The following is a 23,553-nucleotide window of genomic DNA, read 5'->3' as shown; positions in this document are numbered from 1 at the left end:
CGCAGTGTAGTTGCCCTCAAGGATGGTTTTTGACAACGACTGCATGTCCAGCATCTTGGAGGCAGGAAGGATATTAAAGCTTTTTCCCAGAGTTGACAGAAGAATACAGGGAAGTGGGTTGACCCAGCCGTTTTGACCAAAACCAGCGCAGGAAGTGCGAGAGTGCCATGCTTCCACACAGAGCTGCGCTGTTGTGGTGGGTGAACTGCTGGAAAGGCACAAAGCTCTGTGGTTCAGCTGAGGCTTTTCAAGGCTGTGTCCATTTCTAGTTTGTATCACTGTTATTTTGGGACACCTGAACTATAGAGACACCGTTTCCATCCACCTGTTTTTATGAACATTTTTAATAGGTGCATATAAACCTTAGTGGAACCAAAGCACAGTCAGAATCAGTGTAACAGGAGCTGTGTGGATAAAAGCCAAAGTGAAACAGATTAAGTGAATAAACAAGAGGAAAAATCTGATCTGTGAGTAGCAATGAGCATACTATAACCTTCCTCACATTAATACATAAAACAAACAGAAATGTCAGATTTATATCATGTTTTACACATTGTTTTCTATCGTTTGAGCTTTGACTGGAGCTCTATTATTGACCTCAACTAGCTGTGTCCTTCTGCCGTGGTTAAATATCAGTGACTGGAGAGATCACTCCATCAGCTGTTCAACTCCATCAACCACTTGATTCATATTCACACAACAGGAGTTGAGGGAAACAAGACTTCACTCATTTTTACTTTTTAACCGCTTCAGAAAATTCAGTTTGCTTGACAAATTTGCTCAACATTTTATTGGAAACCTGGTCACTGTAAATCTTAGCCGTTAGACTTTTGGGAAAAAGACTGATATGACAAATGTCATGAATTCAAACTGGGAAATCATGTCAAGATGCATAAAACAAACAAACCTCTGAGGATGGTAGAGTTCTTAAAACAACTGCTGCTCTGAAAATGTGATTTATTTACTTTATATTAGTGCTGGTTTCTGGAGTGATAAGTGTGTGTGTGTGTTTGTGTGCATGAATGTGTAGAGGCCCCAGAGTGGGGAGAAGAGCTCACATACACGCACACAGACATTGTAGTCTTTTGGTGGTCTTCTACATTTGGGAGGACATTGAATTGTTGAATTGACTTGCAATAAAATAAAAAAATAAATAAAAAAATAAATCTCAATAAATCACAAAACTGTCCTCACAGGAAGAATGGATCCTCAGAAGGAGAAGTCAGTTCTCACAACTAGACCACACACATACACAAACACACACTTTCCCACAGTAAGAAGCACATGATCCAAACAGGACATCCTCCCAGTCTGAAGTTCCCACTCTCCCCCTCTGTCCCCATAAACCACTTTAACTTTTTTTGAAAGACGTTGTTCTGTCTGGCCTTTCTGTCTGTCTGAGCCATGATAGAAATAAAGTCGGATTCTGTAACAAGAGGTCGAAGTCACTGATGGATGTAATGAAAACTGAAAATAAAGCTGTTTTCTTAAGAGTTGTCTTGAATTTCTGGTGGAGTGAAATAGAGGTTCGGCCTAAAAATGAAGGAAATGTCAGCATCTGATAACATCTGAGTCATCTCTGCAAAACAACTGAAATATTATTGCTGATTGAATTATGTTTGGGGCAATTAGTTTTTTCCAGGAAGTGAAATGTTTTTTAGTTAAACCTGCATTAACTGATTATTGTCCACTGGAGCAAAAGGAACAAGTTATAAACACAATATTATCAACTTCCAAGTTGACACATTCACTTACACATCCAACTGACATGGAGCAACATTAGAAACTAACTCCTGAAGGAAATCTGTTGAGTGTTGGTGCAGTGTATTTATTCACCCCAAACAGCCGAGCTGACACCCATACAGACATTAGCTGTGAGCTAGCTATAAACTGACGCACCAGCCGAGTCTTTTCCTGTCATCTCTGCGTTTATGAATCAACATTTTCATGGTAAGTGAAATTGCCTCTGATCACAGCTTTTCATTGCCTGGATGCAATGATGCAGCTTCTAAAATACACCTTTCAGTTGCATTCAGTTGGAACACAGTAAGTTCACCCGCTGGTCTCTAACAGTGTCTGGCTGTTGTTTGGTCCTGAACAGGTGGTGTACAATGGTGTTGATGGGAACAATGAGACTGAACCACACAGAGGAAGCTTTTTAAGATGAGAGGGACTGCAGAGTTGGATGATAATTCTCTGGGTTCATCACTACGAGCAACACCAGTAACATTACACATTTATTTGATCCATTGTTAATATAAGGATAGTAGCAGCTTTAAATGTGTAATGTGTAAGATCTGGCTAGATCTGGACAGAATTTTAGTTTAAAATGTTCAAAAAATGAATGAACACTATCAATAGTATGTGAATGAGCCACAGTGATGATGTCATGACCAAGACCTCCATCTATTGTAAATCAGAGATATATACTGAAATGAGCAAGTAATACCACTTTATGACACTAACTGCTGTGTGAGTCAGTGTAGCGTCTAGTTTGCCCTCAGTCCCATGAAGAAGAACAGCTTCCTCCAGAGCTTGAAGTTACGCTACAGTTCCCAACAAAAAAACTAACAAAAAAACCTCCTGACAAGCATCACAGAAACGCAGAGATGGCTGAAACGCATAGAAAGCAATCTTTATCTCCATCCCAAAGGGCCGTTCCGAGAAGAAACCATGTTCAACAGCAAAGAAAAGAAGAAACAAGAAGTAAATCTTGGTGTGGTTTTCCACCGTTGGAGAGAGCTCCAGGTAAAGAGTTTGCAACTTTTCTGTTAGACTGGTGAGTAACATCTAATGTTGGTCTGTAGCAAAAAAGTATCATTAGTGCAAATGACAAACCATACTGACAAACACTTCAAGTGGCATAAATGTATGATTGATGATGTCGACAGACATTTTAGAGATTTAGTAGAATTTAGCCTGGTCCTGCGGCTGTTGTCCAGCTAGATGTGTCAGTAACTTTCCTTTTACAAGTAAGACAAAGAGAATGTTTGATCCAGAACCAGCGGGTATCAGGATCCACTGCCTAATACTTTATTTATTTTAGCATATTCATATCTATCCTTACTATTTATTATACACACACAACAGACCTAACATGTTTGAATATAAGTGACGTACCAGCAACTGCCTTTTATTCTGCGTCCGGCCTCATCAATCATCAACAACCACATTACAGTAACACCTTGGAGTATCATCCCTGTACATAAAAGATAATGTGATCTTTCGCACATCCTGCTCAGCAGGAGTTTTGTCAACACTTTTGTACATAGTTTTTTCACAGTTTTATTTTTTTAATATGTGTATCTATGTATATTTATCTTTTTGACTGTTGCAGTATTTTACCTTTTTATTGTTATTTCCTGTTAATATGTTTATTGTATACTGCATCAAACACCAAGCCAAATATCTTGTAAGTAAAAAACTACCTGCCTATAAACCTTTTCTTTTGATTCTGCCTTTGTGATGATGTCATTGTCCCTTCCTCATGCTGCTGTAGCCTGACACCCATGTGTCATGCAGTATCCCCTTGCCTTCATATTTTAACTATCAACAATAAATGCACATTTAAAAATTAATTATAAGGAACATGGGGAAAACAACAAGATGATTAACTGCACAGGGGCAAAGAGGTGAAATGCTGCCCCCTTGGGCAAGAGGTTGAGCAAGTAGCACGATCTTACACATTATACCTTTAAAGTTAAAAATGCTAGTTTAGTTAAATATTAAAACACTTGGTGAGTCCTGTCTAACATTATAAGTTAGGTTTGATGTTTTCCGTCTTTCCCAAACTTTAACCAAGTGCTCTTAGTTTCCTAAACACAAACACAAAAACATTAATCATGAAAATGTACAAATAAACTGTGACATTAGTGCCAGGAGTCGATATTGTGGCAAATTAAGTAATCTTATAGATGACTTTCTGCAGATGGGTTCAATATAAAATTCTCCTTTTCATTTTGAGGTCAAATGTGATCCAGGTGGTGCATTACATTTCCACATTTAGCTGCCGCAGCCTTCTTCTTAGTCTTTATTTCAACATCTCCTGTGTTTGGTCCTCATCATCCAGTGTTGACATGCTTCTCTTCCTTTATAAGCCTCTTCCCTGCTTTCACCTTTCTCATATTTTTGTTCCCCTCCTCCTCCTCCTCCTCCTCCTCCTCTTCCCTCTTCTCCTTTTCCACAGTGATCCCTCTGCCCTTCTCTGTCTGACTCCAGCCAGCTGGACTCTGTCACACGCACACACACACGCACACACACGCACACATACATACACACTCACCACATCAGTCCAACAAGCCATTACTAAATGGGTCATGTGATGAGCACAGACATTTTTGTGTGGTGGAGACCATTTTTTAACTCTGCTCCAACTTTTGCAACATCTTGCATCATTTTTCCAATAACAGCATGGACATGGTCCAGAGACTGTGGATGTTCTGTGTCATTCATCTGTTGGGTCTGAGCTCTACCTCATGAGCTGGACACCAAATATGTTGGATTTCGGTTGTCTATCAATTTATTGGCTATCATAAATTAAGAAAAGTATTAATATTAAAAATATTAATGTTAAATAATAACTTTAAAATGAATTAAAGTAGGCAAAATAGCCAATATGCACTCTAAAAAGTGTATTTCATCAGTAGTTGAAGTAACGTAAAGTTCTAAGTCAGTTTCATTCAGATTTCTGCTTTAGTGGAGGCAGTGTACATTTATGGAGTATATTAACTTGTTATTACATGTTGTTCCCTCAGTACACATGTAACCTGCTATTCTCATTTGAGTGAGCCTGCATCAATTAGGCTTCTCGTGAGGCTGTGCGTCTGACATCATAACGTCTCCGCCTTCTCCAGAATTTTCTACCTGCGGTTAAGACGCCATTTTTTCGGCTCCGACAACTTGGAAAAAAGGAAACGAAGATACTACAAGACAGTTTATACTAGTTTCTCCTTCGTCTTTGAAGGTGAGTCAAAGGTAGACCAAATAATTTAATATGTTAGATATAAAATGGTCCAACTGTATTGTTAAGTTTTTTAACTGACTCAACCAAACCAGCTATCATTCAGTCCTGCTAACGTTAGCAAAATATAAATATCAGACCAGTTGGTAGTTTGTGCCTGGACACGTTAGTAGTTTGCGGGCGGGACTCTCTTGGTTTAACAATGTAACGTTAGCTTAAAGTTGTGTATTCATGCAATGTGTTGGTGTTGGCTTAGTGTTAGTTATTCATTATCATTAGCACATTATCGCAGCAAGCTGGGCCGCGGTTCTCTTCAGACTACTTCGGGCTCACGCATTTTGAGAGTTGGCGCGCACAGTTCATGCGGTCATGGCCATGGGTGATGTGAGAGGTAAGGCTAATTATGCTTTAACTGTGGTGCTTCCAGGAAATGTGCATTTTGTGCTGCTTGCATTGTTTTCAATGTACATGATGTTATCAGTTGCCAGGTGGAGTAATGAGCAGTGACAGTAATATATTATATTCGTACACAAATCAAACTTAACACTGGAATGAGAATTTCCTTTTCTTTAATATTAATTGATTTCAAATGTTCTTTTTTATTTTTTTTCATGACTGGCGGTGGTTACTTCAGGCCAGGACACAACTCATTTGGACTACCTAAGGTAAGTTGCACTGCTACAGACTAGGCTGAAATGTGGCTGTATGTAACTTACAGGATGGTGTGTTGGAAGTTAAAAAAATATTTGAAAAAAATAACAAAAAAACACTTACAGTAAATGTGAAATGCAGGGGATTGTTTACAGGCCTTTTTCAACTTGAGCTGTTTAATGGTATAATCAGTACAACTCGGTCTTTGTAGAATGGAGGACAAATGTCTATAAATCAAAATTAGAAATTATAGAAAAAAGTATTACCCTATTTAACACAGAAAATACAGCCATCAGATTTCTTGTAGACCCAGTACACTTCCAGTATGAGTCTGAATACATATATTTAAGTACATAGATGCAAATGAACACTTTAAACATGATGAAAGACATGCTGTCATAATATGATCACACAAACTAATTCTGACTGACTTCTGTACTGCAGAGCTTCCTGTCAACCACTCCAGAGGGGTGTCTGCTGATGGCAGAAGGATGACATGACCTCTGGTTGGGACCCTGGTCAGTTCCACAACCTTTGGCTTGGTGTCCAGTTTTACACAGAACAGGGATCAGCTTTATATATATACATATAACTAGAAAATTCCAGGGAACTTTTGAGTGCCACGGGGGCTACTGCCGGGATAGGGTTAGGGTTAGGGTAAAAAAATCTTCTCTGTGTCACTGTAGCGATGACATCACGCAGCCCTTGGCTGTCAGAGGTCAGGTCAGGAGCTGCCGTTGCCATGGCAATGTGAAAATCTGCCCAGAATTTGGCTTCTACATGGCTTCAAACAATTGCAAATTATGAGAAAACTGTTACTTCTTTTCAAAAACCGAAAACACCCTGACAGACACTGAAGCCAGAAGTTTCTTACAGTCTCTATTTTATTCAGATATTCCTTAAAATGAGTGAGTAAGCTCAGTGCGAAGACAGAGTGAGATTCTTTTGAAAAAAAAAGATGATTACATTAGGTGTCAATGAGAGTGAGACAGGTGTTGCTGCCACCCCGTTTAAATGTTGTGCAGACCCTGCCTGTCAAAGTTACATTTTATGAATCCCAACAACTATGTCTACATTTGGAGAAAGAATTATTTGTCTCCTTTTTACGGTTTGGCCGTGAGCTCGAGTTTAAAATAAAAATAAAGGTTATTTTTTACTGCTTCACGCACTCTAGCCAACTGACGCTGTCACTCTAACTTTGAAGAAAAAGTGATTTCCACACCTCCTTTGAGTGCTCATAGTTTGAAAAGTTTACATGTTATGTAAAAACAGTTCCTGTGTTTTGGAGAGAGCAGAAGTTTTCCTCCGTTTTATAGTTTGAATCACATTTCTGCGTGCAGGTATGAGAGAGCTGGGTGACTCAGAAAAAAGGTGAAATTTTGTAGAAAAAAGGTGAAATTTTGTGGGTTTTTAAGGAAAATTCCAATGCATTCCTAATGCATTATTTATTTCCAGTATTTTGGGAATAACTTTGGGAAAAATTGGAAAAAATTTGGCGGAAGGATAATAATAAGCCCGAAGGAATATTAATAGATGCCTCGGGGCTGAGCACCTGTGGCACTAATAATGCTTTTAATGTACATATGGGCATTTGGGTTTTGCTTTAAGACAGACTTGTGAACTTATCCCTTGAATTCTAATTAGAGAGGCCTGGCTACATTTGATGAATAAATTTTGCGTTTAAATGATTTGCTTTTTGTTGGGCGATCTGGCAAAAAAATCACATCACAATCTTATTCATGATATCCAAAAGCTGAGATGAGATCCAGTCTTATATCACCATATTGATATATTGTAATATTGCACAACCCTACTCTGCGTTTTTCCCAAATTATTTATATACGCCCAGTAAAGTGCATCTCTTTGTTTCTCCAGTGTTGTGATTCATGTGGAGATGCAAGGATTGTGGGACGACATTAACAAAAAGATCTGAACTGCTCAGGCACTACAAACTGATTCATAGGCATTACGGATGAGGCCACTCATATCCATGCATTTATTTAAAGGGGACATATTATGCTCCTTTTCAACAAGTTTGAATAAGTCTCAGAGGTCCCCAAAGCATGTCTTTGAAGCTTCTTGCTAAAAAATCCACTCCGATCCTATATTTCAGCATGCCTGTAAACCCCTCTTTTTCAGCCTTGTTCAGAACAGGCTGTTTCTGTGTCTGTAGCTTTAAATGCAAATGAGCTGTGCCTGACCACGCCCCTCTTCGGAAGGGGCTGCCGTTCGGGCTTCTGGCACCATGCTCTGATGTTTACGGTGACCGTGACCGGCGACCTGGCGTCGGTAGCGATTTGGTTCAACCACACGACTTTTATCCAGAATCTGACCCAGAAGGAGAGGTTGCTGAAGAAGTTCAAACTCTACAACTGCAGCAGGACGTTTCTGAATGGTTGGTATCCAATTTTGTGTATTTTGACATTACATTTTCAGTTTGTTGATGAGTGCCGGCACACAGTTACTAACATGTAGCTAGGTAGCTAATGCTAACTGTTACTGTCTCGTCATTACTGGGAGCTCTTTTGGTAAATAAGCACTATTGTGAATTGTGTAATGTAGTTACCCGTCATGCCTCCTTAGATATACTTTTACAGTCTGAAAATGTTTGTTGTATGTGGACTGCTACAGGTGTTCAATGTTCAATGTCTGCTGACAAAGTAAATCATTTTTCTCCATGTTTTGAGCAGAGATGCTCATCATGACATCTTCCTTTATGTATTAAATTTATTTTGTGTATTACAATCAAAGCTGTAAATCAGCATAAACATGTCTGACAGCAACAGTAATCTTTAGTTAAAGACTAAACTGTGCAGTTTTCTACACTACACTGTTGTCAAGCTCCACATTATATGCAATAAGTGACATGTTATAAATTACCTGTTATATGCGCTTAATATGTAGCCAAGCTTACTTCTTACCCACCTTAGCTCCACTGTGTGTCAGTGTTTTAATTTCATAAGCTTTATATTTTGGTGAATGTTACCATTTTTTCTATATTTTAGATAGGTGCACCTGTGGAAACTGTGCAACCATGCCCACAGAAGCTGAGAACATCTGCTGCTAGGAGATACCACAGGTAGCATTCTCACTGGACAAACTAATCACTAATTTGTTTTGATTACATTACATTAATAATAAACCATAGCATTTACCATTTGCAATTCACTGTAGGTTACCAGACGGCTATGGGAGATCGACGAAGATTTACCATGTATGGTAGACCGTCCTGGGTTGGAGCCGCTCTGCCTCATTGTGTTCTGCCTTCAACATGTACCGCACTGACTACGGTACTTTACGGTTGAGAGGAATACACCAGTACGTTTTGCTTCTTTGTTAAAACATAGTTTCAATCTAAATAAAAGATGTTAGGCAGTCTTGTTTTACTTCAGTGCACATAATTTTACAATGGTAATAACAGACCACAAATAGAGTAACACACCCTCAAATGAATTAGTTTAGCTGCTCTTTGATTTGTAAAGTTCTTCTATCAGCAGATAGTGTGCATATAATATATGAATTCAGGAGTCATTTCTTTAGTAACAATCAAGTATTTATTTACATCAAATGAGGCAGTTATAATCAGTGGTAATAAAAAAACTGTAGGATTCACTGGATCCATAAAAAAATTTGTGAGACACATCATAGATATATGTTTGCAAGACTAAATGCCCTGTCCAGTTGTTTTAGTCGATACAGGTATCTAGTCTATAGGAGCTTTGTGAGCTGGTGCTGGGGCTTCCTTGGTCGCAGAATCTGGGTCGTCATCCCAGCCTGCGTGGTCCTGCGCATCCATGCCGAGTTTCCTGACGCCACATGCCAGTACGTGGGTTTTAGAAAGCCTGGCGGAAGAACCCGTCAAGATGATTTTCAACACACACCTCCGGCAGAGTTTCGAACGCGTACCGAGGGCGGTGGGGGACATTGAGTCCGAATGGGCCTTGTTCCGCTCTGCTATTGTTGAGACGGCTGTTGCAAGCTGCGGCCGCAAGGTAGCTGGGGCCAGTCGTGGTGGTAATCCACGTACCCGCTGGTGGACACCAGGGGTGGGGGAAGCCGTCAGGCTGAAGAAGGAGGCCTACAGGGCGTGGTTGGCCTGTGGGTCTCCGGAATCAGCTGACTGGTACCGGCAGACCAAGCGGGGTGCAGCCGCGGCAGTTGCTGAGGCAAAAACTCGGATGTGGGGGGAGTTCGGTGAGACAATGGAGGAAGACTATCGATTGTCTCCAAAAAGGTTCTGGCAAACCGTCCGGAGCCTCAGGGGAGGAAGGCGGCAACTCGCTCACACTGTTTACAGTGGGGGCGGGGAGCTGCTGACGTCAACTGAGGATATAGTCGGACGGTGGAAGGAATACTTTGAGGAGCTCCTCAATCCCACCGACACGTATTCCCTGGAGGAAACAGAGCCAAGAGACCTGGGGATTGATGATCTAATCTCCGGGGCAGAAGTCGCCGAGGTAGTGAAACAACTGCGCGGTGGCAGAGCCCCGGGGGTTGATGAGATCCGCCCTGGGTATCTCAAGGCTTTGGATGTTGTAGGACTGTCTTGGTTGACACGCCTCTGCAACATTGCGTGGACATCGGGGGAGGTGCCTCTGGAGTGGCAAACCGGGGTGGTGGTCCCCATCTTTAAGAAGGGTGACCAGAGGGTGTGTTCCAACTACCGGGGAATTACACCCCTCAGCCGCCCTGGTAAGGTCTATGCCAGGGTACTGGAAAAGAGGATCCGGTCGATAATTGAACCTCAGATCGAGGAGGAGCAAAGTGGTTTTCGTCCTGGGCTTGGAACTGCGGACCAGCTCTTTACCCTTGCTAGGGTGCTGGAGGGAGCATGGGAGTTTGCTAATCCAGTCCACGTGTTTTGTGGATATGGAAAAAGCTTACAACCGTGTTCCCAGGGGCTCCCTGTGGGGGGCACTCCAGGAGTATGGGGTGGATGGCCCCTTGTTAGTGACCATTAAGTCCCTGTACCAAAGGAGTTTGAGTCTGGTTCGCGTAGCCGGCAGTAAGTCGGACCTGTTCCCGGTGAGGATTGGACTCCGCCAGGGCTGCCCTTTGTCACCGGTTCTGTTCATAACTTTTATGGACAGAATTTCTAGGCGCAGCCGGGTGGTGGACGGGTTTGGGTTCGGTGGCGGGAGGATCTCGTCTCTGCTTTTTGCGGATGATGTAGTCCTCTTAGCTTCATCGAGCGCCGACCTTCAGCTCTCGCTTTGGCAGCTCACGGCCGAGTGTGAAGCGGCTGGGATGAACATCAGCACCTCCAAGTCTGAGGCCATGGTTCTCAGCCGGGCTCAGCCTTAGAGATAGGGTGAGGAGCTCGGTCATCCAGGAGGGACTCGGAGTAGAGCCGCTGCTCCTCCATGTCGAGAGGAGCCAGTTGAGGTGGTTCGGGCATCTGGTGAGGATGCCTCCTGGACGCCTCCCCGGGGAGGTGTTTCAGGCATGTCCCACCGGGAGGAGGCCTCGGGGCCGACCAAGGACACGCTGGAGGGATAGTATCTCTCGGCTGGCCTTGGAACGCCTCGGGATTCTCCCGGAGGAGCTGGTGGAAGTGGCTGGGGAGAGGGCTGTCTGGACCTCTTTGCTGAGGCTGCTGCCCCCGCGACCCGTATCCTGATAAGCGGGAGACGACGAACGAACGAACGAACGAACGAACGAACGAACGAACGAACGAACGAACGAACGAAGATAATCAGCCTGTGTGCACTTATACAACACTATCTTTGATGGTGCCTTCATCCATGAAAATGGACTGTTGTCTAAGCAGGAAAGCATTTCATTGATATTATACATTGATGAATTCGAAATATGTAATCTCCTTGGTACATCCGGGAGGAAGCATAGAATTTGTGTTTTGTACTGGATTCTGGATAATTTGCCACCAGGCTGTAATTCTGCCTTATCATCCATCTATTTGGCTGCTTTAATCAAAAGTAATGATCTGAAGTGCTATGGGTATGAGAAAGTGTGTTAATTACAGGTGTTGAAACCTGTAATTAATGATCTTGTAATTTTGGAACAGAGTGGGATATTTCTGTCAAAGTTGGGCAGAACAGTAAAAGGCACAGTTCAGTGTGTGGTCGCCGACAACCTTGGTGCACACAGTATCGCTGGATTTGTTGAAAATTTTTCAGGGACATATGTAGATTTTGCATTGCAGAAAGATCAGAGTTCCAGACTAAAGAAATCAGAAGTGAAGTATTTACTTTGAAAAACAAAAGACATTCATGCAGATCAATTACGAATCCTTAAGGAAAACAAATTGCTGAGTTATTATGGTGTGAAATCAAAGTGTATTTTGTCAAAGCACCCCTCATATTTTGATGTTACCACTGGGTTTCCACCAGATATTGTACATAATCTTTTTGAAGGAATTGTTTCTTTTGAACTTGCACTTTGCCTCAGTTTGTTAATCAAAAAAAAGTATTTCACATTATGTACATTGAATGAAGCAATATCATCTTTCAACTTTAAGTGGGCTGACAAAACAAATCGACCTCATCCTGTGGCTCTCAGCTAAACCAAAGCACCATAACATTATCCATACTTGGTCTGTAGGTTTGGGCCACTGGTTGCCCTATGGACTATGCGTTTTGAGGCAAAGCATAGCATTTTTTAAGAGTTGCAAGGAATATCAGATGCTTCAAAAATGTACTTCTTTCCCTTTCACAGAGACATCAGTATCAGATTGCACATCATTTGCATGCAAGTAGCTTTACCAAACCCCCATTGGAAGTAACAGATGTTTCCACTGTTCACATTCATGTTCTTAACAAGGACATCTCAAATGCAGCGAGACAGAACTCTCCAGATATGGACAATGTGTGCTTGGCTAAAAGTGTAGCATATAATGGACTAATCTACAAGTGTGGGATGATCTTGATCCACAGCTCACTGGGAGGACTGCCAGAGTTTGGTGAAATCATCCAGATGGTGATACTGCAGGACAAACTAATCTTCATTGTGAAAAAGCTTAGCGGATGGTATATGGAACACTACAGAGCTTATGATCTCAAAACATCAACAAGCAAGGAAGTGGAACTTGTTGAGCCACAAGAACTGCATGATACCTACCCATTAGCAGACTACAAAATTAGAGGGATGCGACTTGTCACTTTGAAAAGATATGTCCATGTTTAAAGGGTGAGGCCTCAAAATGTGATAAGTTATTTTATTAAGTGGGAAAACAAAAGCCAGACTCATACAATACTAATGTGTTCTCAAAACATATTTAGTTTATACTGTAAGCTAAAATGGTGTGATGATGTCATTGGCAACTAATCAGTTAATCACCAAATGGTGCAGCTCCAGGGTAGGCATTGTCATTTTTTTTTAATGTAGGTTGCTGGATTCCAGTCAGTGAATGCTTATCTTCTGCTCTCCTCCCCTCTCCTTCTCCTCTCTTTGCCTTCTTTCTTCTCCTCGTTGTCTCCCATCTTCTCCTCGCCTCTTCTCCTCCACCTCTCCTCTTCTTCTCTTCCTCTCTCCTCTTCACTTTGCCTTCTCTCTTCTCTTCCTCGTTGTCTCCCCTCTTCTCCTCCACCTTTTCACTTCTTCTTCTCCTCCCCTTTCCTCCTCTCTTTGCCCTCTCTTTTCCTCTAGTTCGACAGTAAATTCTCCTAATCGGAAATAAGTCAGTCGTTAACACGTTGATCCTTACCAGCTGTGCTTGTGCTCTCTTCTCAGACCACCATGGCTGGTTCAACACCTGCAAGACGATGATTTTAGGGGAGAACAACATTGAAAAACTGACTCTTCCAAATGGCATCCCAGAGTCACTAGATGACCTTCTCAGCGCGATAAAGACTACCTTTGGGTTAAAGGGTAACCTCAGACTGCAGTACATGGACCAAGATTTTGGCAATGACTTCTTCAATCTGAATTCTACCACTGAACTTCAGGATTTGGGGATAATCAAGGTGATCCACCAGCAAACAAATCCACCTTTGATCAGTGACACTCAGTCCACTTCATCTCTGTCTATTTCATTTGAGTTTGATGATGGTGCTTCATTGATATCAAATAACACAATTATCCTCATCCCCTGAGTCTGTGTCATCTCGAACACAACAGTGGCCAGAGGACTTTGCAATTCCCCAATTTTCATATGACACAGAGCTACAGCTAGAGAAGGGGAATACAGAGTACCGTGTGAGCCAAAAAATGTTGACTGTCAGCTCCCGAATGCTGTCTGATATCCTGAAAAGAGTAGCAGAAGAAATTTACCGTTACAAGGCCTACCCAGAGGAAGCACATTTCTTTTTTTTTTTTTTTTTTTTTTTTGATAATTTTCTTTATTGGAGGTAGTTTCACAAGTCGATTACATATTAACAAAAGTAGATCCAACCTTTTTTTTTTTTCCATTTACTCTCCATGTATCCCTCCCAGCATCCCACCCCTCCCAACATCCCACCCCTCTCAGGAGAGAACAGTTATCTTTAAACAAGTAGAAATTCCAAGCAATCAATTCATACAAGTATACGAATATACAAATAAGGAAACACAAAAAAAAACAGACAAAAAAAACCCCAGAAAAAACAGAAAAAATTAATAAAAAGAAGATAAAATAATTAATTAATTAATAAAATAAAAACCAAAACAAGAAAAATAAGTAGATAAGTAAATAAATAATAAATAATAAATAATTAATAAGGGGGGGGGGGGGCTCAGTCGTCACCTTCAGGTAGAGATATCAAAGATTCAAAATGGTTTAAGAGAGGTTTCCAGGTATTGTCAAATGAGTTCAGGGAACCTTGAAGGGAGAATCTAAGCTTTTCTAGACTGATGGACAGTAAAAGTTCTTTCACCCATCTGTTATAAGATGGGGGTTGAGGGTGTTTCCATTTAAGGAGTATAAGTCGTCTGGCCAACAAGGTAGAAAAGGCTAAAACCGTCTGCATTACTGTAGAGGTTATAGGTGACAAGGGCGTACCAAACAAGGCCAAAAGGGGTTCTGGGATGATAGTGACATTATATGCTGTGGCAAGAGTTTTAAAAATTTCAGACCAAAATGTAGCAAGCCTGGGGCAGAACCAAAACATATGTGAGTGGTCGGCTGGGGATTGATGACATCTGTTACATGAATCAGTTATGTTAGGGTAAATCTGCGATAGTCTCATGTTAGTATAGTGAACTTTATAAACAACTTTACATTGTAAGAGGCTGTGTCTTGCACAAATTGAAGAGGAATGAACGAGATGTAAAACTTGTTGCCAATAGATGTCAGGCAGCGTAATTCCCAGCTCTAGCTCCCAAGACTCCTTAGGGTTGGGTGCTAGTCTATCAATAAGAGAGTTAATGAGATTATAAATATTAGATATTAGTCGTTTTTGTTTGGGATCAAGAGCTAGCAGGCGGTCCGATAGAGTTTCTGGGGGGCGACTAGGGAACTTGGGATTCTGATTCTGAATAAAATGCCTAATTTGAAAGAATCGAAAAAGATGAGACTCAGGAAGTTCAAATTTCTTTGAAAGCTCGGAGAAAGACATAAAAGTCCCTTGATTGTAAAGGTCTTTAAATGTAGCTAGCCCTTTGTCCGACCAAGTCCGAAAAGTTGGATCAGTGCGGGATGGTAGGAAAAGATGATTATCTACAATAAGAGAGAGATCAGAGGCCTTCAGCAGGTTAAGGCTTTTCCTAATTTGAGTCCAGATTTTAACAGAGCTGGTTACCAAAGGGTTTGAAGAGAAATTGGAGACAGTCAAGGGAAGTTGAGAACAAACCAGAGAATGGAGAGAGTGTTTAGAAGATTTAAGTTCCAAATCCACCCATGCAGGATGCTGTGTCATTAATTAAATATAAAATTTTTTGAATATTACAGGACCAGTAATAGTATAAAAAATTGGGCAAGGCGAAGCCGCCAAGAGCTTTGGGAAGCTGTAATACTGATCTTCTAATGCGTGGTTTTTTTTTACCCCAAAGGAAAAAACTTATTAATTGATCAAGCGATCTAAAAAAGGACTTCTTAATAAAGATAGGAATATGTGTAAAAAGATATATAAATTTGGGTAAAACTACCATTTTGACCAGATTAATTCGGCCTACCAAAGATAATGGAAGACCACCCCATCTGTCAAAATCTCGTTTACATCTCTCCAAAAGAGGAGAAAAATTCTTAGAGAAAAGTTGACTAATTGGATTGGTGATGGTCACTCCCAAATATTTAAATCCATCTATGGCATATTTGAAAGGAAAAAAGGACTGAGGTATATTTTTAGCTAAGAGATTAATGGGAAGAAGTTCGCTTTTGTGGAGGTTAAGTTTATAGCCGGAATAGGACCCAAATTTGTCAAGGATGTTGAGAACCACAGGGAGAGAGGTGGCTGGGTTAGACACAAATAAGAGAAGGTCGTCGGCATATCACGACAGTTTATGAACAGTCCCAGCTCGCGTAATGCCCTGAAATTTACCCTCCTGACGCAACCAGATAGCCAGAGGTTCAATGGCCAGGGCAAATAAGAGAGGAGAGAGAGGACAGCCCTGTCTGGTTCCTCGATAAAGGGGAAATGGAGTGGACAGAAATCCATTTGTTTGGACTGAGGCAACTGGGTTAACATAAAGTAGCTTAATCCAAGCTATAAAATCTGAATTAAAACCAAATTTCTGCAGAACAAAAAAAAAGAAAGCTCCACTCCACCCTGTCGAAGGCTTTTTCTGCATCTAATGAAATAATCATTTCTGGTGTGTTTGAGCTGGGAGAGTTAATAATATTTAAAAGCCTCCGTGTGTTATGAAATGAGTGCCTTCCAAGCATGAATCCAGTTTGGTCGGTTGATATTATATTTGATAGGACCCGTTGTAGACGTCGGGCTAAAATCTTGGACAGTATCTTTAAGTCAACATTTAAAAGGGAGATGGGCCTATAGCTGCCACACAACAGGGGGTCTTTATCACTCTTAAGCAGAAGGGAAATCGTGGCCTCTGACAGGGTGGGGGGTAGGCGACCCTCGGCAAAAGATTCATTGTACAATCTTTGAAGGGCTGGAGCAATGGTGACAGAAAATTGTTTAAAAAACTCAGCAGTGAACCCATCTGGGCCTGGGGTTTTACCATTCTGCAACAGCTTAATTGTTTCTTGTACCTCCCTGATGGAAATTGGGTTGCCCAGTTCTCTGCATAAGTCTTCATTTACTTTAGGAAAAACAATCCTATCGAAGGAAGTGTCTTTCTCCCAAACATCTGAGGGGTATTGTGAGGAGTAAAGGTCAGAATAAAAAGAACAGAATATCTTATTAATCTCAATCGGGTCAGAGGTAACTTCACCAGACGCATGTTTAATGCTAGTAATCAGTCTGGATAAAGTAGATGCACGCGCCTGGTGTGCTAATAGCCCAAAAAAAGCTGCTTCTGGGTTTTACTTGTGGATAATACGTCGAATTTAGACTGGAGCTGGAGGCATTCTTTATAAAGCGCAGGAGTAGGAGCTGAAGCATATGAACTGTCAATTCTGAATATCTCCTTGATAAGTGCCTCTGACTCCGCCTTTTCTGCTTTCTTTAAGGATGAGATATATGATATAATTTGACCACGCATAAACGCCTTAAAGGCTTCCCATAAGGTGCATCGTGAAATCTCTGGGGAATCATTAATGTCAAAGAACAGGGAGATCTGTGTTTGAAGGAATTCTTTAAAAGAAGTTTGGGCTAAAAAAGAGGAATTAAGTCTCCACTGTCTGGAGGGGATGGCCCGGCTGGCAAAACTAATGTCAGCAGATACAGGAGCGTGGTCTGAAATGACAATGCTATGATATTCGCATGAATTAACCTTAGATAAAAAACTGTTATCCAGGAGGAAAAAATCTATCCTAGAGTATGAGTGACATGTGAAAAAAAGGAAAAGGCTTTATCTACAGGAAATTTAGCTCTCCACGGATCAAATAACCCCAAATTAGTCTTGTATGTATCAAGGATTTTAGCTGACTTGGATAATCCTTTAGGATTAGAAGAAGACCTGTCTAGGGATGGATTTTGAGTGAAATTAAAGTCACCGCCAACAATTAGGTAATGATCGTCAACCTTAGGGAGAGAAGAAAAGAAACTTGTAATAAATTTATCATCGTCCCAGTTGGGTGCATACACAGAGGCCATAACCACAGGTAAATCACATAATCTGCCAGTAATAATTACAAAACGACCATTAGGGTCTTCAATGGAATTTGTTACTTTAAAGGGGACACTTTTATGTATGAGTATAGCCACACCCCCTTGCCCTTGCCGGGAAACTAGAGTGAAAAACATCCCCAATCCAGGGTTGCTTAATACGGTAAATCTCTGAACAGCAAAGGTGAGTTTCTTGTAAGAAAAAGATGTCACCCCTAAACTGCTGTAAATGGGTTATTACCTTGTTGCGTTTGATGGGGTTATTAACACCTTTCAGGTTCCAAGAAATAAAACGAAGATTCTTACCCTGAGTCGTCATGTTAATGAGACATGGTGAGCACTAAGCCTCCCAGATCTGAGGTGATTCCTGAGCCAAAGGAAAAATGGAGAAAAAAAAAAAACCCACAACAACATCCAGACAACCACACTCTTCCCTCCATGTCCCTCCCACCCCCCATTCCCTTATACAAACGAAATCACCTACACAACTTAATCCCAACAGGATAACACTTTCTGCTTCCGTAGCCTTCTGTTATTCTAGAGGTCAACCGATTAAAGAAAACAAAGATGCACCACAGGATAATATCTGATTGGGAGTATCAGCCTTCCCGTTTAACTAAGGTAGACAGGTAAAAAGTGGGTTAAGCCCATATATATACACATACATATACACACATATACATACACACACACATATATACATATATATACACACACATACATACATCTATACATACATAGACACACACATACACATACATGCATACACACAGATGCATATATCCATACATACACATACACACAAGTATACATACCCACATACATACACATGCACACATATATACGTACATACATGTATGCCCATACACCCATATACATGCCTGTTATACAATCTGAGTAAGCTAAAGGCTTTTCAAGTAAACCGAGATTACATTGAGACCTACTAAACATGTTAACACATCATAGTCCCATAAAAAGAGAAAAATAGGAATACAAAAAACAAACAAAAAAATACTGGTAGCGTACCAAGCGGCTTCCACACTATGTGATTACAGGTAAACAGAGGCCCCAGCATACCAGATATAGTACTAAAAGTCTGGAAAAGTTACTCTTAAGGCATGATAAGAATAAGCACCAATCATGCGCTTACCCGCTCCCACGATAAAGACTGCGGGGTACCGAGCGTTGACTTGAGTAGAGGACATCCTCGAAACAGGTAAGGGGAAAAAAAAAAAAAAAAAAGTCTCAGGTATGAATAGTAATCAGGGGCATCATGATGTATCCTACTCCTTATCCATCATTCGCTCGTTATAAAATGCATGTGCAGCCTCTGGAGATTCAAAAGTGAAAGTTTCATCCTTATATGAAACTTGCAAGCGGGCAGGGAAGAGAAGTCTAAACTTTGCCCCTTTCTGGTAGAGGGCCTGCTTGACTTTATTAAAAGCCGCTCGTTTCTTTGCAGTAGCTGGGCTGAGGTCCGGGTACACTCGCAGCGCTGCTCCTCCATGTTTAAGCTCATGTTGTCTGGCCCAACAAAGCACTTTTTCCCTGTCCTGAAAACGATGAAAACACACCACAAAGGGCCTGGGTTTCCCTCCCGATCCTGAAGTCTTTAGTTGTTTGACTGATTCGTGAATCAATGTTGACATATCACCCCGGAGTGAAACTCGCTGCTTCTCTAATTCCATAACGAGCTGGCTCATTGATAAGTTATCCGATGGGTCTTTGACGGGAACAGGTACATCAATGGCGTCTGAGCTCGAGGATGCCATTTTAGCTAGTTTACTAGCTGCTGTAGCTGCCACGCCGCGCGTGACTGGGCAACTCGGCGCGTTGGTCGCTTTAGGTTTAGCTCCACTCATTTCATGTCTTAGTAGAAGTTGCAACTGTGATCTGGCGTCTAGTACAGTCTTCCCAATTCAGTTTGTGGTGTTTACAAGGCTATTTTAAGGATTTAACCGGGAGACCTCTTTTCGTGCGACTTACTCCTATATCGTCACCACCGGAAGCACATTTCTGCGTAGATGCAGAGGCCCTAATCAAAAAGCACCGATGTTTGAAAGAAACTGGCTCATTCAATGGCTGCTACGGTTGGAAAAAGCGACTGAAGTACAAAATGGCAAACTACAGGACTCAGCTCAAATTACAGTGGTGTCCAGAGCTGTGTCTAAACTCCCTGAAATCTAAAGTTACTACAGATGCTTTCCCTGCTAAAAAAGTGAAGAAGCCAAAACAGTCTGAAGCTAACTTTTATCCATCCTTTCCTACTGGTTAGACTCTGGACAGCCTGGAAAAAGTGAGACTAGAACTTCTGACAGAGATCGGGATAAGGGACAATGAAAGGGTCATCGCAGACAAAATGGCTAACACGTTTGCCTACAGATGACATGAAGTGGTAAACCAAGAACCAAGCATTCAGGACTTCAAGGACAGATGGCCTGCACTCTTCACACAGAAAAAGGTAAGACTGGAACTGAAGTGATCAAAGTCTGTATGCTTCAGTATTTATTACAGTGAGCTTTCATAAGTTGGTCATAACTTGATGTGGTTGAGATTCTATAACACTGAACTTAATGACAGAATTTACATATTTAATTTCCACATATATTATACTTTTGGGGTATAGACATTTTGGCAGGTCTGCTTCAGTGGTTACTTTGTGTGTTCTGAATTTGTATATAGGATAAGACCAGTTGCATTTTTTTCCATAATACAATATCTACTGTCATTTGTGTTTTGTTTTTAGATTAATACAGAGTTCCAGAGGCTCATGGCTGTTCCTCTTGAGGGGAAGTTCATGGCCCAGTTAGACGTGCACTCAAGTCAGCTGATCAAAGTCATCTGTGCCAAAGGAGGAGCAACATGCCAAAAGACTGCGAACATCATGGACACATTGGACCTGGTAAATCTGTACCCTCAAATGAGACCCTTCATAAATAAGGGGGCTGTCACAATATATCTGTATCCTTCATAAATACATTAATATGGGCAGACCAATGCTGATCATGGCTTTCATATGCATGAATGTTTTTAGCGACTCAAAAACTACACGACTGAGCTCATCCCCTTTTCTTTCTGTAATGAATCTCTGGGCTTGTGACTGACTGTTTTTAAATAAAGTAAGGTAAGGATGTCTATCTTATGAAATTTAGAACTTAAAATTAATCAATGTTTGTTGCTCTAGACTGTGGACATTAATCTTCGGAGGGAATGTGTGCTGAAAGCCCTCACCATCTTCCTGGGAGAAGATGCAGATGACCTGATCACGGAATATCTTGTAAGTTTCAACAGTTTGTATGTCAGCGCATCTTGTCAAAGGGACACAAAAAATATCCTATCAACTGTTAGAACAAACATTGTCGAGTTATTTAATTCAAAACTGCCTGAACTCGACCAGGCGTTGCACAGAGGACGCAGGAGTCAACTCATTCCACTTTTCCTTTTTTATTTGATTCCTCAGAATCAAAATCAGTTGATCATTAGATAGTAGAAGTAGGTAGTAGATAGTGAATAGATAGCTAGGTTGAAAACCAATGGCGTCTCTGTGCTTCTGCTCCCACATCACACCCAGGGCAGACAAAGGGCTGCCCAGGTGCTCCCTACAGGTTAATCAAGCTGCTGCTGCCTACTCTATGTCTGAAAAGGTGATCACTCAGACCCCCTACTGCCCTCTCAGGCAGATATCCTAAATACACTACCAAACACCAAATCAAACCAAAAAAAATATATATAGAAAAAGCATAAAAGAGAACATAATGTGACTCAACACCTCCCACTTGAGCTCCTGGTTAATGAACCCAAGGAGGTCACATCAGACTTTTTTAGAGTCTTTTCTCCAGTTGTTCTTCTATGGGAAGCAGGACCACCAGGCGCCTCACATCCCTGTGAAGGATGGTAGAGGCGATTTTAGATGACAGCAGTTTAGTTTCCCTTCTCTGATTGTTCAGTGACTCCTTTTTACTGATGGGGACAGGGTAGCTTGGAAAAGTCCTCACGTTCACGTCTCTCACAATTCCTCGGTGGTCAGGATTTACACTTACAACTCTGCCCAGATTGTATTGGCCTCTCAAGGCATTTTGTTCCGCCAGCCACACTACATCTCCCACCATGACATTTCGCTGCTTAGTGTGCCATTTACTCCTGATGAACAGATTGGGACCAGCCAGCTCACTCCACTTCTTCCAGAATCTACTGACTTCACACTGGATACTGCTCCGTTCCTGTGGAGGGAGTCTGCTGGGTGAATCTTCCAACACGACTCTGTTCCATTCTTTGCAGCTTCATGCTCAACTTCAGCTCTGTTTAGTTTACTTAAGAAACTCTGAAGCTCCTTCAATGCAGGTTTGGAACCTACAAAATTTGTCCCAGCATCAGACCACAGTTTCCTAGGATGTCCTCTGAGGGATGTGAATCTTTGATAGGCCAGGAGAAACCCTTTGGATGACTGGTCGCTGACAATATCAGTGTGAACCGCTCGTGAAGCCATGCAGCAGAATACAATGCCCCAGACCTTTAATTTTGTCCTCTTTTTCACCTCATCTTTGACTTCATATGGTCCAAACAAATCAACAGTTGTGAATTCAAAGGGCTTTGAAGGACTTTGTCTTTCAGATGGCAGCTCACTCATGACGTGTTGGCATCGTTTGGCTCTGATCTTCCTGCAAATAAGACAGCTGTCAACTACCTTCTTTGCCAGTCTTCGACCTCTAATCACCCAGGCCTTCTTTCTCATTCTGAGGAGTGTACCTGCCACACTGTCATGGTTTGCATTGTGGGCCTCTTGTGCTATTAATATGCTTATCCTTGCTTCATATGGTATTATGGGAACTGCAGACTTGTCTTCAGCAAATGCTTGACTTCTACCTCCACAGACTAGCAATCCAGAGTCTTTATCTTTGAATACCACCAGCCTGTTAAGAGTTGTAGCTTGAAAACTTTCCCTGCTTGGGCTTCAAGAAAGAGATGTTTGAGTGCATTTTCCCGTTCCTTCGCTGTGAGCCTTGGTGCTTTCAATTGCTCTCCACTTTTCTGTTTAATCTCCAGCCACATTTTAACAGCTTGCAGAACAGCTTGTTCAAACTGCTGAACCTCCCCGCCTCCACAAGGCTTTTCTGTGCAGACTCATCACCTCGGCCAACTGTGGGGATAGTGTGGGGTTTCTCTATGGTGGGACCTTTAAACTGTGAAAGCCTTCCTCTGTAGCTTGTTCACATTCTCTCTGGCATGAGCAACAACTTCCCCAGCTGACTTCTTGGGCCATGTCTCAACTGGCCACCTCAAAAATTCCGGTCCATTCTGCCACAAAGATCCTTCACTTAGTTCTTTTGCTGTGCCTCCTCTTGTGACTATATCAGCGATGTTCAAGTCTCCAGGAATCCACCACCAGTCCTCAACAGGTCCAGCCCTTTGGATTTCACCGACACGGTTTGCAAAGAAGGTTTGATATCCATAGCTGTCCCTTTGGATGGCGCCCAGGACTGTCTGACTGTCCACCAAATGGAACCATTTCTCCACTTCCAATCTTCCGTGTTTCTCAAAGTACTTTCTGAGCCTGGCTGCAAAGACTGCTCCACAAATCTCAGCTTTTACTGCCTCTCCTTTTTGGTCCAGTGGGGTGAGTTTGGCTTTAGCTTCCACAAAGCGGACATCAACTCCCCACTCTGTGTTCTACCTCAGGTACATCACTGCTCCATAGGTTATATCACTCCCATCTGAGAAAGTGATGCCCTATGGCTTTCCTCTCCAGCCAGCTGGTGTGATGCTTCTCTGGAACTTGATTTGCCCAATCTCAACATATTCCTCAAACAGTTTAATGGCTTCCTCTCTAAGACCTTCTGACAG

This window comes from Seriola aureovittata, chromosome 20 (assembly GCF_021018895.1).
Source record: "Seriola aureovittata isolate HTS-2021-v1 ecotype China chromosome 20, ASM2101889v1, whole genome shotgun sequence".
Lineage (NCBI taxonomy): Eukaryota > Metazoa > Chordata > Actinopteri > Carangiformes > Carangidae > Seriola > Seriola aureovittata.
This window is presented reverse-complemented; position numbering follows the sequence as displayed.